Below are 16,536 nucleotides of genomic sequence, written 5' to 3' on the forward strand. Positions count from 1 at the left end.
TCTCAATCGTACCTGGAAACTACACTGGTTTCTGGACCATTAGATTGCTATGTGCTTCTTTTTGAACATCCCATTTGCTTTTATAAAAACCTCCTAGCTCTGGCTCTCTTTCCCAAGAGCATCATCATGCTGTCACAGGGGAGGGTTAAGGACCCAGCAGCGGCAGCTTGACAGGGGGGGATTTGAACTTGTGATCTTCCAATCCTTGACTTGTAATGTCCAATGCCTTAACCACTGGGCCACCACCTACCAGGTGCAGGTCTCATAGTTAAAATTAAGGCAACAAATTTGTGGTATCAGTTTGGAGAAGACCCACATATGGCTGGAAAAGTCAGGTGTCCCCCCAATAGGTTTGAGGTCTGACCTTGATCATACTTGAACCTGCATGTTATTTTTCCTGCATTAATTGCTGCATGAAGCCATGAACACTCATTTGCTGATTCGAAAGCTCAAATGCATTGGGGTACAGTATATTATCAGCTACCTGCTGATCATATTCATCGCGCAACCTACCGCACGTTCTGCTTGACTGCTGTGGTATACCAAGCGAAAGAGCTATAATGCGGACGGATGAATTAGAGGGCTCCTGTGCGAAAGGGAAGCTCCTGACAAATCGGCTGTTAACTTGATACACGCTGCAAAAACTTGGGTTTCCGAGCAGCAGGACCCGGAGTCTGACAGTCGCAGTGGCGACAGAGGGATTGTGCTAACGACTCAGAGTGTTCCAGTAAACGTTGCTGGTTGGAGGCTGGAGCCATCAGTCTTTTGCCTTTATATATATACACACACACACACACACACACACACTCAGAGATCAGGCTGCAGTCACTATTGTACTGCAGTGCGTATGCGGCTCGGTGCATATTTATGTGTTGTGAACTTATTTTAAATACACACCATTTGCTTTAAATATCTGCATTTGATGGTGTATTTGAAATGAGCTCCTCTGTGAACCATCTCAGTTTGAGCACTGCTAATGCAAAGAAATATTAAAGGTAATGTTGACACACAGCCATTGATTTATTCCGAATATTTCCACAGAGCGACTTGTAGGTTTCCGTTTGCTTCCAAGTTTTATCGCCGCATGGCCCCAGCTATGGATAGAAATGCAGGTGCTGAAAAATCGGTCGACCGGAAATGAAATCTTTTTGGAAAATTGCCTGTCTTTATGTTTAATTCTGCTGATATGGAATAAAACGCTGGCCAACTTCTGAAGCCCTTCTGAAAGTCTGCTTCAGTCCAAATTTTTTACTTCTGGACAAATATTCTATTTATACGTAATAATATTCTCAATTTAAAGTCTTGTTAGTTAAATGGATTTTTACTTAACTAAAAATAAAACTTAATGTAGCTCATTAAAAATTTACTCGGACTAAAATTCTTACTTTCCAGCTCTGTTGAGCAGCTACTTGAGGGTCCACCAGTGGCAACATGATGGTGCTGGATTTTGAACTCGATCTTTTTCGTGAAGCAACACTCCAACACCTTAACTACCAAATTTCTCATTCGGAAACCGCTTTGTTGTTGACGATGTCTCCACATGAACATTCTCAAAACATAATGCTGAGGTTCCACTCAGAATCCATGTTAAGGGATTTTTTCTACAGTGGCTTTGGACTACAATTGCCCTCAAACACAATATTCAGTGAACAGATTTACATTTTTGGCAAAGCTTCTTATCCAGAGTGGTTACAACGGCGCATTCTAGGGTTAAAGGCCTTGTTTAAGGGCCCAGTTTGGGTGGTGCTGGGATTTGAACTTGTGACCTTCTGATCCAGAGACCAATGCTTTAAGCTACCACCTTCCATAAGATATGATACGTTGGAACGATATTGAATGGACATCCGGCGTCACCATTTGCGTCTGGTTCCTTTTTTAATACGATCGTATTTCTTTCCCACCGTCGTGAGGCGCTCACTAGGTGCGTCATCGTATCTCGTTTAAGAACTAATGTTCGTTATGCGTGTATTTCCGCAAAAGCTGATTTTGTCTGTTGTTGAAGGCGTAGACAAAATAAAACCGCTCTGAAGTGGTGCACATTATTACTTACCGCTCATCAACATTCACTCCGGGTGAGCTTCTCTACATCTTCAGACAGAAAGAGGGTTGAATTGAAGGATGGATAAATTTCTTCATCTAAATTCCGAGAGCCCGAGTCATTCTGATCACTTCAAGTGGCTGGAAACGCACAACAAGGCTGCACTTGAATGAGATCGAAGCTGATGGGAACGTGGGGAGAAAGAAAGAGCGAGAGAGTGGGATGAAAGTGTGCATGGAAAAAAAGGTGGTTATACATTGTATTGTCTTTATTTTATATATATATATATATATATATATATATATATATATATATATATATATATATATATATATATATATATATATATATATATAGATGGATATGGATGGATATATAGATGGATATGGATGGATATATGGATGGATATATGGATGGATATGGATGGATGGATGGATGGATGGATGGATATTGGATGGATGGACAGATATATTGAATGAATGGATGGATGGATGGATGGATGGATGGATGGATGGTTGGATATATTGGATGGATGGATGGATGGATGGTTGGATATATTGGATGGATGGTTGGATATATTGGATATATGGATGGATGGATGGATATTGGATGGATGGATGGATGGATATTGGATGGATGGATGGATATTGGATGGATGGACGGATATATTGGATGGATGGTTGGATATATTGGATGGATGGATGGATGGATGGATGGTTGGATATATTGGATGGATGGTTGGATATATTGGATGGATGGCTGGATATTGGATGGATGGTTGGTTGGATATTGGATGGATGGATGGATAAGTTGGATATTGGATAGATGGATAAATTGGATGGATAAATTGGATGGATGGATGGATGGATAAATTGGATGGATGGATGGATAAATTGGATGGATGGATGGATAAATTGGATGGATGGATGGATAAATTAGATGGATGGATGGATGGATGGATGGATAAATTAGATGGATGGATGGATATTAGATGGATGGATGGATGGATATATTAGATGGATGGATGGATATATTAGATGGATATATGGATGGATGGATATATTAGATGGATGGATGGATATATTAGATGGATATATGGATGGATGGATAGACACTAGAGCGACAAAAGTAGCTAGATGCACGTTTTTTCCAGCCGTATGTGGTTTCTCCCCAAACTGTTACCACAAAATAAGAGGCACACGATTATATAAGACGTCTTTTAGATGTTCTAGCATTAAATTTCCCTTCACTTGACCTTTTGAGACCCAAACCTGTTCCAGCATTCGTAGGTTGGAGTGGAAGATCTTCTGCTATAGAGCTAGAACCTCAACCCTATTGAAATGACTGTGAATGCTGACTGCACCTTAGGCTTCCTCACTTCACGTACATCAATACCTGATGTTACTAACACACTTGTGGGCTGAATGAGCACGAATCTCCACAAAATCTAGTGGAACACCTTTTCTAGAATAGTGGAGATTATTATAACAGCAAACGGGTACCAAGTATGGAATGGGGATGTCCAGAAGCCTCTGTCTATCTGCTGTGTGTATACAATATAACTGGCATCTATACAAATAGCAATTATGTAGTGTTTTCGAAATCGCACACATTTATTGTACCCCCTATAGGAACGTTATTAATTACAACTACAAAGAAATGAAGCTGCTTTTGCCTTCGGCTAATGTCTTGTTATTTAGTTATTTATGAATCTACAGCAAGTAGATATACAGCAAGAATTGTATAACTTATATGCACTAATATACACTAAAATGTTCTTGAAGTTCAGTGAAAGATCAAGTCCCCAGCGCATTTCCCTGTGACTCAGGCAGCTGTTTTAATATTACATTTCTACAAACACCAGTTGTTGCTCCAAATGTTGTTGTGCCCTGACGAACGAGAGAAAAATCTCAAATTTCCCTCCACCATCATTGTACTTTTGCTCCAAAAATCGTAACAGTGCAGTACGTGGGCTGGGCAAGACGGTTTTGTCTTTCGTCCTTACAGGACCTCGTGATCAGGTCGTTATCGGATCAGCACAGACCTGGTAATCTCCGAGGCGTTTGCCGAGGATAAAAGAATCAAAGGCTAGACGGATAAAAAAAGGAATCTATAAAATAATCCACTAAACGCCTTCTTGCGACCTGTCTCGCGTTCCACAGTCATCTCATCTGGCCCACATTCCCAGGAGAGGTGTGTGTACGGTTGTAGCATATATTGGTGATGCTCGAGGCTTCAGGATTTGATCGGGGCCAACAATGTTGCTACACATCCTGACAGGTCAGGCCCGTTTCCCCTCCTAAAGGCTTTCCAGCACTCTGCTCACCCAAGTTTGATTGACACCTCGGTCTAGGAGGTAGCAGGACGTCCAAAGACTTCAAATGTTTTTTTTTTTTTTTTTTAAGGTTTAACCTCGAAGTTTATTTGCTCCTTTTTGTCTCCAACAAAAGAGTGGATGTGGAACAGCGAATGTCCAAAAACCCATACAGGTTTTAATCTTGTGCTCAGATGTCCACCAGTTTCTCCATATACTCCATACTGCATTTTTTACTAATGAACTATTTTGAACTTTTTAATGAACTTTTTACTAAAAGTTTTGCGATACCTTGTTTTGCTAGTCTGCCGTGCTAATAGAGACCGTGCTAGCATTAACGAACGGCCATTATTTTCAAAAATGGAGCGTCGATTTTTATTTTTTTCCCCACACAATGACCTTGCCTGACCCGTGGTACAATGAATGATGATTTTTTTGGAAAGTAATCAAAGCCTTATTACCTCGCATTTATTCGACTCTTGCAAGGCAGCCGGGTTCAGATTTAGAGACGGGTCAATGTGCGTGGGTGACTTGTGTAGAGTAAGTATAGGCTACAATGATAGCAAGGTATTATCTTGAATTATACTTGTGCAGGGCCGAATAAGAAGATAAAGAAGAGAAGCTCGTCTAGGTGTAGCCTTTAATTTTATTTTTTATAAAAGTTTAATATGCACATTTAAGAAAAAAAATTAAACAGGTTTTATATAAATAAGTCTCGAAATTATTTATATATAAATATATTAAATTTTTAATTATTTTGAGGGATTTAGCTTCAAGGGGCATCCAATCAAAATTTTGCGTAGGGCCTCGAAAATAACTAGAACTGGCCCTGAGCTCATGTATTTCATAGGATCGCGTTTTTAAAGAATAAGAATCCGATTTTGCTCGTTTGAAATCGATTTATTCCCGTCCCGTAATCCGGAACGATTTCCTCACCCTGTAGCCAAATAACGTAACCTGCACCGCCCATGTCCATTTATTTGACAACAGTCTTAATATCTATTTTTTTGTTTGTTTGCTAGCAGGCAGCCTGAATCAACCCACATTTATTGGCTTTCAGGCCGCATTTCCAGTTACAAGCCAATATACGGTATCAAATATAATCTTTAAAATGAAACAATGAGTGCTTACCAGAAGTTTGTTCTATTTTCAATGTCCTTTTCAATTTATTGGAAACTAGAACGCTGCTTCGGATTCCGACCGTTTCGTCTTTTTAGGACGCCGAACAGCTTCTTAGCGAGCAAATCAGTCCCTTTTTTTTTTTTTTTTTTAATGAAGCCGGGATATCGGCAAAACATTTCGACCCGAGTATCGACGAATCAATCGTCAGGTGGCTTGTTCAAGGATAAAGAGGTTCATAAGATATTGTTAATTGAGCTCAAAGGCTGTAAGTATTACCGGGGGGGGCGTCCTATTGATTTGATATAAAATGCGTATCAGCAAGCAGTGAGTACGACCAAGGATCAGGTTTTTTTTTTTTTTTTTTTTTTGTTTTGTATTTATTTATTTTTTTATAATCTTTATTATTTATAAGCCGTTCCAGGAAGATGCTGTTAGGTAATCAACACAGAACTACTTCTGAATATGGAGCTTCGGCAAAGCAGAAGAAACCCGGGATCCTGTAGAGGGAATAATTTAAGTATACAATGAGGTCCTGCTTTATAATTTAACAGCAGTACAGGTTTCAATATGTAGTCATTTTTCCCCAAAAAGCAAACCCACATTAAAGAGATGGGTAAGAAAAGAAGTACACCCACTGATCCAGATGTGTAGATGTGATTCAGACTATGTAGAACGTCCCATTAGGAAGAACTTGAAAGCATTTGGTCCACTTTGCCTCAATGTTTGCTTCATAAGTTGAATTGCTGGTCTTGTTGGAATCATGGCCCTGCTGTAGGACCCATTTGGTGCAGCCTAAGCTTCAAGACACATTGCCTCGTGTTTTTTTTTTTTTTTTAAGGAATATCAAGTGGAGTTTCCATGTTCTTGGAGTTGCATAACCCCTTTGCCACCATGCTTCATGTTCTGTGTTTGGTTTTCTGATCAAACATCTCCTTCTTGGTCTCATCAGGTCAAAAGATATTGTTTGTGAACTTTTCTGGTTTGTTCAGATATGATATCTGCTTAGTTTTTGCCCATTTTACTGTGAAACAAATATTTCATGCGTTTAGACCTCTATAGGCAACACGAGGAATTAACTGAATATAATGAGTTTCCCATATTTGTGGACTGAGTACTTTATTAAAGCCTTTTGATTTGTAAACAACCAGTTAGTGGAGGAGTGAATTTGAAATTGGAGACGGCCTTATAACCCCTTCCAGACTGATGAGCAGCATCACTGGTGTCTTTTCTTCTCGACATGATGCAAAAACACATGCAGGGATTTCAAAACACTCAACTGACAGGTTCTGAATTTTTTTTTTTTTTTTTTTTTTTGAGGTAGTTGCACGTTTTTAATGATTTCTTTAGTAACACTTGGCTGCTGATGGCTCTATACGAAGGGTGAATGTATGTAAAACATGTCGTGTTACATCGCACAAGAATAAGACACCTAAAGCAAACGTAGCCTAAAGACATTAACGTTTAATCTGCTTAATGTTGGGCCTTGCGATGTATTGATCGGAATCCATAGTATATTAAAACGTCTTAATTTTATTAGATTGATTCCCAGTCAAAGGCAATTGCATGAGAATTGGCCCACTTATGCAGATCAGCGTTTCTTGTAAGAGATTTGCCCTTCACTTGATTATAATTACCTGCAGAGTCTCTATTTATTGCTTGCATTCCCCTTGATAACATTTTTGTCTGGTGTACCATTTTTAATATTCTTACACTAGAACACACTTGAACAAAGCTGATGGTCAGGTCCTTAGTTTTCATTCAAATTATGGCAAAGTCAACACGAATCCTTTATTGGTGTATTTCCTCTTGAACGCGTCCATTCGCAGCGTATGTGATCATCTCGCAAGTGAGCGGTTCTGGTGAACAGTTGGTTGTGGTGTGGATTTGAACTCCTGATTTTCAGAGCAAAAGTCCAATCTGCTGCGAGCAAATATTTCGGGGCTACACGCCATCAAGCGAACCTTAGAGAAACTTCTTAATCGTGGAAAACCATGTGTTTTGATTCGTTCACAACTTACAAGCTACTATTGGAGAGCAAGACCAGAATCCAGCATTATTTGCAGCGAGACGTTCAGAGAACAAAGTGCGATCTATTGTTCGGTGTTCGTCAATTAACCTGCGCGAAACACGAAGCCTCGGATTCGTCACATCAATATGTCCGAGTCCAAGTTATAAACGCTATATGGAGGAAAGTTGGAGGACACCTGGTATGTTCTTCTTTTTGAACCCATTCACCCCCCTCATGTAGTCCCCATTTGCTTTTATACTAACCTTTACACTTCTGGGAAGATGTTTCTTGATTTTGTGGAGATTTGTGTTGGTAAATCCAGGTACTGATGTAGGTTGAGGTGAGGAGGCCTGAGGTGCAGGGGCGTTCGTTCATTCTGAAGGTGTTCGGCAAGGTTTGAGCTCTGTAGCAGGAGATGTTTCACTCCAACCCATGTACAGCATGGCATGCTCTTGTAGTTCCACAAATGTAGAACCACATTTAGGGCAGATGCCCTTATCCAGCGTGGCCTGTGTTCATCTCATACATACAACCGAGCAGCCACAGGGTTAAGGGTCTTGCTCAGGAGCCCAGGAGTGGCCACTTGGTGTGGTTGGGATTTGAACTCGAAACCTATAGCTGGAAGAGTCAGTTTTCCCAAAAATTCTGTCCATGTAGTGTAAATAGTGTGTGTAAGAGGTGTGTGTTGGAAGTGATTCGATGGCATTTTTCATGTTTTTCATGCTGGCTACAAATCTTGTAAACATTTTGGAGAAGGTCAAAGAAGTTAGATTGAGATTGTTCAGTCATGTGCAGAGGGAGGGACATGGGGCGTATTGTGAGAAGAAAATCATGTAAATACAAAAATAGCAATCTAGATAAAAAAAACAAACATCAAATAGGTAAATTTATTTGAATACAAATTTTGGAATTTAAATATTTTTGGATCTTTTTACATGATTTATAAATTAAAATCTCAAAGTTTTAAAAATGAACAATAGTTGAGTTTGTCAGTTAGAGCGCTAACTTTGCCTATTTCGAACCGATTCTTGAACAATTCCGTTCGATAATTGTTTCCGGTCGAGACCAAAATCGTTTAGTTACATTTATGTTCCGCTCCAGAGTTTTGCTAGTTGCCCCCAGGCTAGCCAAGTGCGCGTGAACAATCTAGCGAAAGGAAGATTGCGACGCCGAGATTCGGGACTTTCTGGTTGCAATGGCTGCAGTCTGTAAGGAATGGTGACTGGGTGCTTTTATATATTTCTAGATTTATCTAGAAGTTTCCCGCTGTAGACTCTGCGGGATTCCCACGACTCTTAGCAACACAACACGATCGCGATCGGCCGGACAAATGAAGATATATTACAAGTTGCTTTCTCGGAGCGGAACTGTGTGCACACGGCTCGCGTGATTTAAAGCTTAATTCGCTCAGGCTCGAAAAGGCGCGGTTTGTTTCGGCGTATTGATTTGGGGTATGCAGACTTATAAACTGTATCGTAGTGATTCAGGAGCGATAACACGATCCGTTCAAAGAATTATTGCACTGCCTCGTTATCTGCATCGCAATCCCTGCTCCTTGCATCCTTTGCCAATTCTGCTTAGCCTCCAGGTAAAAGCTGTGTGTGTGTGTGTGTGTGTGTGTGTGTGTGTGTGTGTGTGTGTGTGTGTGTGTGTGTGTGTGTGAGAGAGAGATCATACCATAGCTCTTATCTTCTTCAATAATCTCCAGCACGTCCATGGATCCATTCGAGCAGTGAAATCATTCCGAAGGTGCTATTAATCATGCACAGCTTAACAGGCAATTTTTGCGATTCGTAGAAAAGAAAATGGGGGGGAAAAAACAGACCACCTCTCACCTCGCCACGTGTGTAAGTGGACTTCATGGAGACTGCTGCCTTCAAAGCAGAACGTTCGGTGGCAAGCTTGACTTCTAAACCGAACAAAGAAAAGCTGTTAATGTGCACGCTTGCTGGAAATGGATCGTCTCTCCAGACTCTAAACTACTACTCTAATACCTGAGACAGTAGCACACAGACGCTACTGGAGCAGGGACACTATAGAGACGAGGACTGGAATTCCTGATGTTTCCAGCCCTGCTTGGTTGCTAAAGGACACTGTTGTACAGGACGTCCATGGATGTAGTAGCGTGAGATTTATTTCCTTTACTTGAACTAGGAGACTCGTACCTGTTCCGGCACCATGATGCCCCTGTGCACGAAGCAAGCGCTGTGACGATGCAGTTGGGAGGATTGAAGTGAAAGATCTCCTGCTTTAGAGCTCTGACCATCAAAACAAGCTGCTTTTGGTTTTTTTTTTGTTTTTTTTTTATATTAGAGCTGCAGGAGGGGATTTTTAACAAAAATATGTCCACATACTTTTGGCCAATTTCATGTTTGATTTAGATTGATAGATGGGTGGATGGATGGATAGGGATGGATGGATGGCTGGCTGGCTGGAGATGAATATGGATGGATGGATGGATGGATGGATGGATGGATGGATGGATGGATGGACAGGTAGATATTGATAGGGATGGATAGTGATATGGATGGATGGATGGATGGATGGATGGATGGATGGATGGATTGAGAGAGAGAGAGAGAGAGAGAGAGAGATAGATAGATAGATAGCAGTACCGAAAATATTGTTAATATCAGTACTTCGGCTTTGCCACAGAAACCCAGGAAAACACTGGCAAGTGAATCATCAGAGGTAGAAACTATAAGCACTGCCTGGGATTTCGGACTTGTGCATTTCTTCAACCTCAAATACATCACTTGAGAAATCTGTACCTGCTTTTGCAAGTTTTGTTCGTTAAATAAATAACTTGAACCACCACCACCTGCTCCTAATGGATACAAACCCGTTTATATAGTTTATATAATCCATGTCTTAATTATTACTGAAAAACGTTTTATTTTGAAAACTCTCTCGCATACGGATTCAGCCGCCACAAATGACTATTTTGTGTCTTTGAGGGCTTTTTTCTTTTTCAAATTCTTCTTGCCAGGTTTGCTCCAGGTACAGTAGGTTAGGTTGCTTTGGTGAGGCTTATCAGGAATTGGTCACTGTAGAACATTGAGCTGTTCACCTGCTGAAACTTTCTCCCAAACTTCAAGCTATAAATCCACTAAAGCAGGTTCTCCTGCAGTGATCCATGATATTTTGCTGCATCCGTTCTTTCTCAAGTTCTAAAAAGACTCCTGCAGATGATAAGCATCTCCACAGCACGAGTCTGCCACCATTGTTCTTTACTGAATGGATGATGTGTATTGAGGCGTGGAAAGATTTGTTACATAGTGCCTTCAGATTTGGACCATTACTCCAATCCCAGCAACTGAGCTGTGAAGATCCTACAGCATGACTGTTGGTCTCCTCAGTCTTGTTCGAGCCACCGTACCAAAAATCATTTTGCAGAATAGATCGCCAAACATTTATGTGACGTCCTTGCTGCCCAAGGCGACTATGAAGATATCTTTAATCAGATTGGCGTTTCTGGAACGTCTTTAACGATCGGATCAAGTTTCTGGTCAAATTGCAGAAGAAATGGAGAAAACTCCACCATTCCTTTTTTTTTTTTTTAATCACTTCATTAGAAAAAAACTAAATTGAAAGCGTTTTAACTCAGAATCTGGGGTGAGTTGATTCTATAGCGAGCTTCTGCAAATGAGCCGCAACTCAAAATCCTCTTAAAGTGTTTCTGCCTCAGGACTCAACGAGACGAGCGTCGAGAAACGTCTCGGAGCTCCATTTTTCTTTACTAAGGTAAATAAAGTTTTCTCTCCCTTCCTGCGGCACTTGCAAACTCGCCAATTTTGCCCGCTGATCTACTCTGCCGCCCTGCAGCGACGGCCGCTTTGGGGGGGCTAACCTAATGAGAGCAGGGAGACCATCCGGAAGATGGGATTACGGCTTTAGCAGAGTATAAGCAGGGATTTTGACTGGTTCAGCTTCTAGTTGAGGTTCTGAAAGGGTTACCTGCCTTGATCAGCATCTTTCAGCCTAGGGGGGAAGTGCTTCAGCGCTCGAGCGAGAGAGGACGAGAGAAGCAAAGCGGCGAACCCACAACGCATTAAACATCCGGAATCTGCTCGGATGAAGATTTCCAGAACGCCAGCGGGTTGCCGTTTGCGGCACATCAAAAACCCTCTGCGGATCGTCCTCCTATGGTTTTTCTAATTATGTTTGACAAATATTAGTATTTAAAAAAAATCCATAGTAGCAGTCCAGTGTCTGTTTCTAAATTGGACGCTGGACTGGCACACCTCAGTGTCACTTTAATTTCAGCTCATGTACATTTTAGTCCCCATCACACTGGGACACTTCAAATTTGCACTAATGTCAATATCCATATGCAAATCCCTTTTTATTTATCTCTATACTTAATACTTTTCTTCTTCTTCTTTTGGTTTCTCCCATTAGGGGGCGCCACAGTGGATCATCCGTCTCCATCCCCCTCCCCCTGTTCTTTACATCCGCCTCTTACAAACCATCCTATACCTTTATTATACGTTTAGATACCACGGAACATAAGATGTTTGTGCTTTTTGGCGTTCCGCATTTAGTCCAAATTCACGGGTATAATTTTTCCCAGGGAACACGTTCCACTAGATTTTGAAGTGTGCTCGTGGAGATTAGTGTTCATTTGGCTACAAAGGCTTTAGTCAAGTCTGGTACTGATGGACTGATGGACTGCTGCCTCCTAAACCTCACCACCACGTCATCCCAATCGGTTGAGCTCTATCGCAGGCCATTCGAGATCCCCACTCCATTTCTTCAAAACCATTTCTTCATGGAGCTGGCTTTGAGCGCAGGTGTCCCAATACTTTTGCTGGTGTGGTGCTGTAGGTGCGCAGAAGGTCTGGAAATCCTGGTGAAGCGAAAACAACTTGAGGTTGCATTAAAACTCCATTAGCAGAAGAATTACAGACTCTGCATTGACTTGACTTTCGTTCGGCTCCTCTGGGAAACAGGATGACCAGAGAGCACAGACTACCTGACTACACACACACACACACACACACACACTCGCTGGACAAACCTTCTTTGATTTTTTTTTTGATTTTTTTTTTGATTTTTTTTATTTTGATCATTTTAACATGAATTTTTTTTCAGTTGTCCAAAGTCCTCATGAGGTCGTCACCTAAAATGGGTTTTCAACAAACTTGAGAAACTTGGTGTTGAGTGCTTTGGACTGCTTTTCCTTCACTCTCCGGTCACCCCACTCCATCTTCGCGGAGGACCAACCTTCACAAGACGGCCTTTTTTCAAGCTCTTTCATGAAGCGTTTATACGTTTTCTATCCTGTAGAATTTGAACAAAACCACATAATTAGTGGTAATTTCAAATCCCCAGTAAACGAATGCACAGGGGAAAGAGAAGAGACGAGTAAAAATTATATTTTATAAATGTATTTGATAATTTTATTGAGTTAAGATTAATGCTCGTGTTGGAGACGGTGTATGCGGGCGGTTCGGTTGTGGCTCCAGTGAAAGGAGACTTGTTGAATTTTGCTTATTGGGTTTTTTGCTTTAGTAATGACATCATTCTAAGTGCATGGGTGTGGCTTATTTAGCTGTGGCATCATAATGGTATTTAAGCCACGTAGTCTTCGTTGGCAACTCGGGTTGCTCCCCTATACGCCGAAAGATGCAGCAAACCTTCCTTGCAGCGAGCAGACGGTGGATCCTTTACACCGGTCTGCGAGTTCAGTAAACAAGGTGAGACGATACACTTGTTAAAGATCGCAGATAATAAAAATCTGGGCGAAATATATATATTTCTCTCATTAATGTTTAATGGAATGAAAAGTTGCAGAGACTCGAAAGGCCGAAATGCAGAAATAGTATCCCGGATAAATAATTGAGTAAGTATCCCTATTGATTCATATTATTGCCCTCTATTTTCTTTTCTTTTCTTTTCGTCTCCATTTTACATTTATTCCTAATCTCAAAAACGCATCTGGAACGCTGAAATGACTAACGGCGACGCCGCAAATCCGAGACGCCGAGGTCACTGCAAGGACGAAGTATAATTGTTTATTGGATTGTTGAGATTTTTTTCCCGTCTGTCAAAGTTTGAGAGGATTCCGCATAGAATTGAGCTTTCGAAGTCGTGTTAGTGGTCCAACGCTTTCCTTCGCACTCGTTTGGTCGGTTTAATGCGGTCGTATTGCACAGGGTGAAGACCGATCGATTTGGGTCCAAGCGTCAAAAAGGAAAGGGGGTTGAGGGAGGAGGGGGGTGGACCTGGAAGTTGATTTTATTTTCCAAATCTCATGGGCATGGTCAGTAATGGGTGAAGCCTGGGCAAACAGACTCAGTCAGCATAAACGGATCTATTACTCAAGGTCACAAACCACAAAAATACACAGCTAGAATAACTTCACCATGCCGACTGAAAACAAAACACAAAGCACCTCTGGACTTCAGTGCTGTGCTACAATTAATGGCCTGGACATGGTTTGGACATGTGCAGAGGAGGGACATGGGGTATATCGGTAGGAGAATGCTGAGGATGGAGACACCAGGAAGGAGGAAAAGAGAAAGACCAAGAAGGAGGTTTATGGATGTGGTGAGGGAAGACATACAGGTGGTTGGGGTGAAAGAGACAGGTGTAGAGGACAGGGGGGTATGGAGACGGATGATCCGCTGTGGAGCCTCCTAATGGGAGCAGCCGAAAGAAGACAAAATAGACCCGAGAAAAGGGCGGAGCTTTGGTAGAGCAGAATGAAGGGTTCTAAAAAAGGATTATAATAGGTACCAGTGCCTAATGTCTATCGGAATCACAGAGTGTCAATTTTGCTAATTGTCTCTCCCAGGGGTCTTCAACATTTTTCAGGACAAGGTCCCCCTAAGGTGATAGAACCATGGGGCAGGAACCTGTAGCTACTAAAGTTAATAGAAACCAATCATATTAGGCAAATTATATAGTTAAGATGATTTAAAACAATTTCATTGTACACGCGTCATTGTCTGTATACTTTTGAGATATTCAACTTTCATAACATGATCAAATATTTTGCAATTTAAATAGGTGGCCTATTATCCATTTATGTGAACTTCTGCTTGAATTTAAATAGAATTTCAATATTTTTTCCCCCATGTTTCTCGTTTAACAAAGTTATTTGCGATTCAGCGTTAATCGGGGGAGCCCCTGCAGTACCGTCGCTCACCACCGGTTGAAGACCCACGCGTTACTCTTTTCATTTTGTTTTCTATGCAAACAGATTCCAGCCTGGGATCGAACGGATTTGCCGTAAAGCCATGGCTGTGAACGCTGCAGGCGTCCTTTTGATTCGAAACCACGTCGTTCGAAGCAGCTGCTTTAACCAATCAGGGTGCGGCTTGTTGATTCCGAGGTCCTCTAGAAGGCGACCGATAACGTCAGCGCCCTGGTGTTTTTGTTGTAATACTGGCATAATATTGCCACTTGTTTTGCCAGTGTTGAAGGAATAAAACAAAGGGCAAATGAGAAATGAAAAGAGATACATAGACATTCTCTTTCTTTCTCTCCCTTTTTTCTCTCCATCTCTCTACGGCTTAATGATAAACATTTCAAATGATGCTGTGCGCATCCAGCCGTGGCAGCTTGTGTGACGCGCAGTGCACATTTTTTTTTTATTTTAAAAGTAATAAATCCGGAGTTGTTCTGCATACCGATTCCATCCCCGTCTTTGTTTGTTTTTCTTTTTCTCCTCAACCCAAAATGTGTTGCAGTCATCGTGATTAAGGATAACGTTATGCGTAATAGATAGGAACCCAAAATTCCCGCTTTACGAACGTTGAAGTTTCAAGTGGGAACTCTTCATTGTGCTTTCAAAGACTGTCCTTCAATAAAGCAAATTTATGAACCGCAGTAATTATTGGAGCTCCAATGCGGTGGCTCTCGACATTCATCACTTCACGGGGTCGCGTGTGTGTGTGTGTGTGTGTGTGTGTGTGTGTGTGTGTGTGTGTGGGGCCTGAAATCCTGCATGGGCTCTGGATGGAACACACACAGAGCTTTCGCTGAAACCGAGTCACAATATCAATATTGTATATGCAGTGTGCGGAGTTTTATTTATTTATTTTTTCCTCTCATCTTCTTCTACTTGTTTTTCTTCTCCTCCTTCCTTCAAAACAAAGTCTTCAGGGGAATACAGCAGCAAATATTTTGTTTGTTTGTTTACTTGAACATCTTTTTACCCATTCACCAGTAATTCATGCAGTGTTTGTCTGTCTGTCTATTGATCTACTGTACTGTCTGTCTGTCTACTGTACTGTCTGTCTTACTATCTATTTATCTATCTATCGACCGATCTCTTTTAATATCAATCTAGATATCTATCAACTGTATTCATTGATCCGTTTTCCATATATATCGATCTATGTATTTATCGATCCATGTCTGTCTGTCTGTCTACTGTGTTCTTTCTATCGATCACTCTATTATACATCTATTTATGGCTCTTGCTTTATTTATTGAATGCATTTTGTCTCTGTCTCCTATTTTAATCAGTTCAAGAGGGTGGTCTTTTAACTTTTCATCCTAAAATCCCCTTTGCAGTGCCACATCTTTGATCACTTCTCTTTGCTTTGCCTCTAATTTATGCCGTATTCGTTTTTGATCGTGTGCGCCACGGAAAACATCTCCTCGTAACGAAGGTCAGGAATGCGCTTTAATACCGAGCCGAAAAGCCACCAAAAGAAAGCGGTCACAGCGTGAAATCCGATTCGGACTCCTATTTTAATAAACGCCGTCTGCAGTGAACTACGTTTGAGGCTTAAACGCTTCCCAAACCGTTTTTTTTTTTTTAATACCAAATCTGCCAATTTGTTGATTCGAATAATTCACCAGTAACGTCCTGAAGGTCGTATTCGAAGGATGAGATGGCGGTTTACGAAGTCACCGAAATGTTGTGGGTTTAGGTTTTTAGAGAAGGCCAGTCAAGATGTTCCACTCTAACCCATGTACTGTAAAGCATATCTTCATGGAGCTGGCTTTTGCACAAGGGGGGATCATCATGGTGAAACGGGTTCGGATCTTCTAGTTCAGGTGAAAGGGAAAATTTCATGCTTCCGAATCCAAAGACAT

Source organism: Silurus meridionalis, chromosome 9 (assembly GCF_014805685.1).
Source record: "Silurus meridionalis isolate SWU-2019-XX chromosome 9, ASM1480568v1, whole genome shotgun sequence".
In the NCBI taxonomy this organism is placed as follows: Eukaryota; Metazoa; Chordata; class Actinopteri; order Siluriformes; family Siluridae; genus Silurus; species Silurus meridionalis.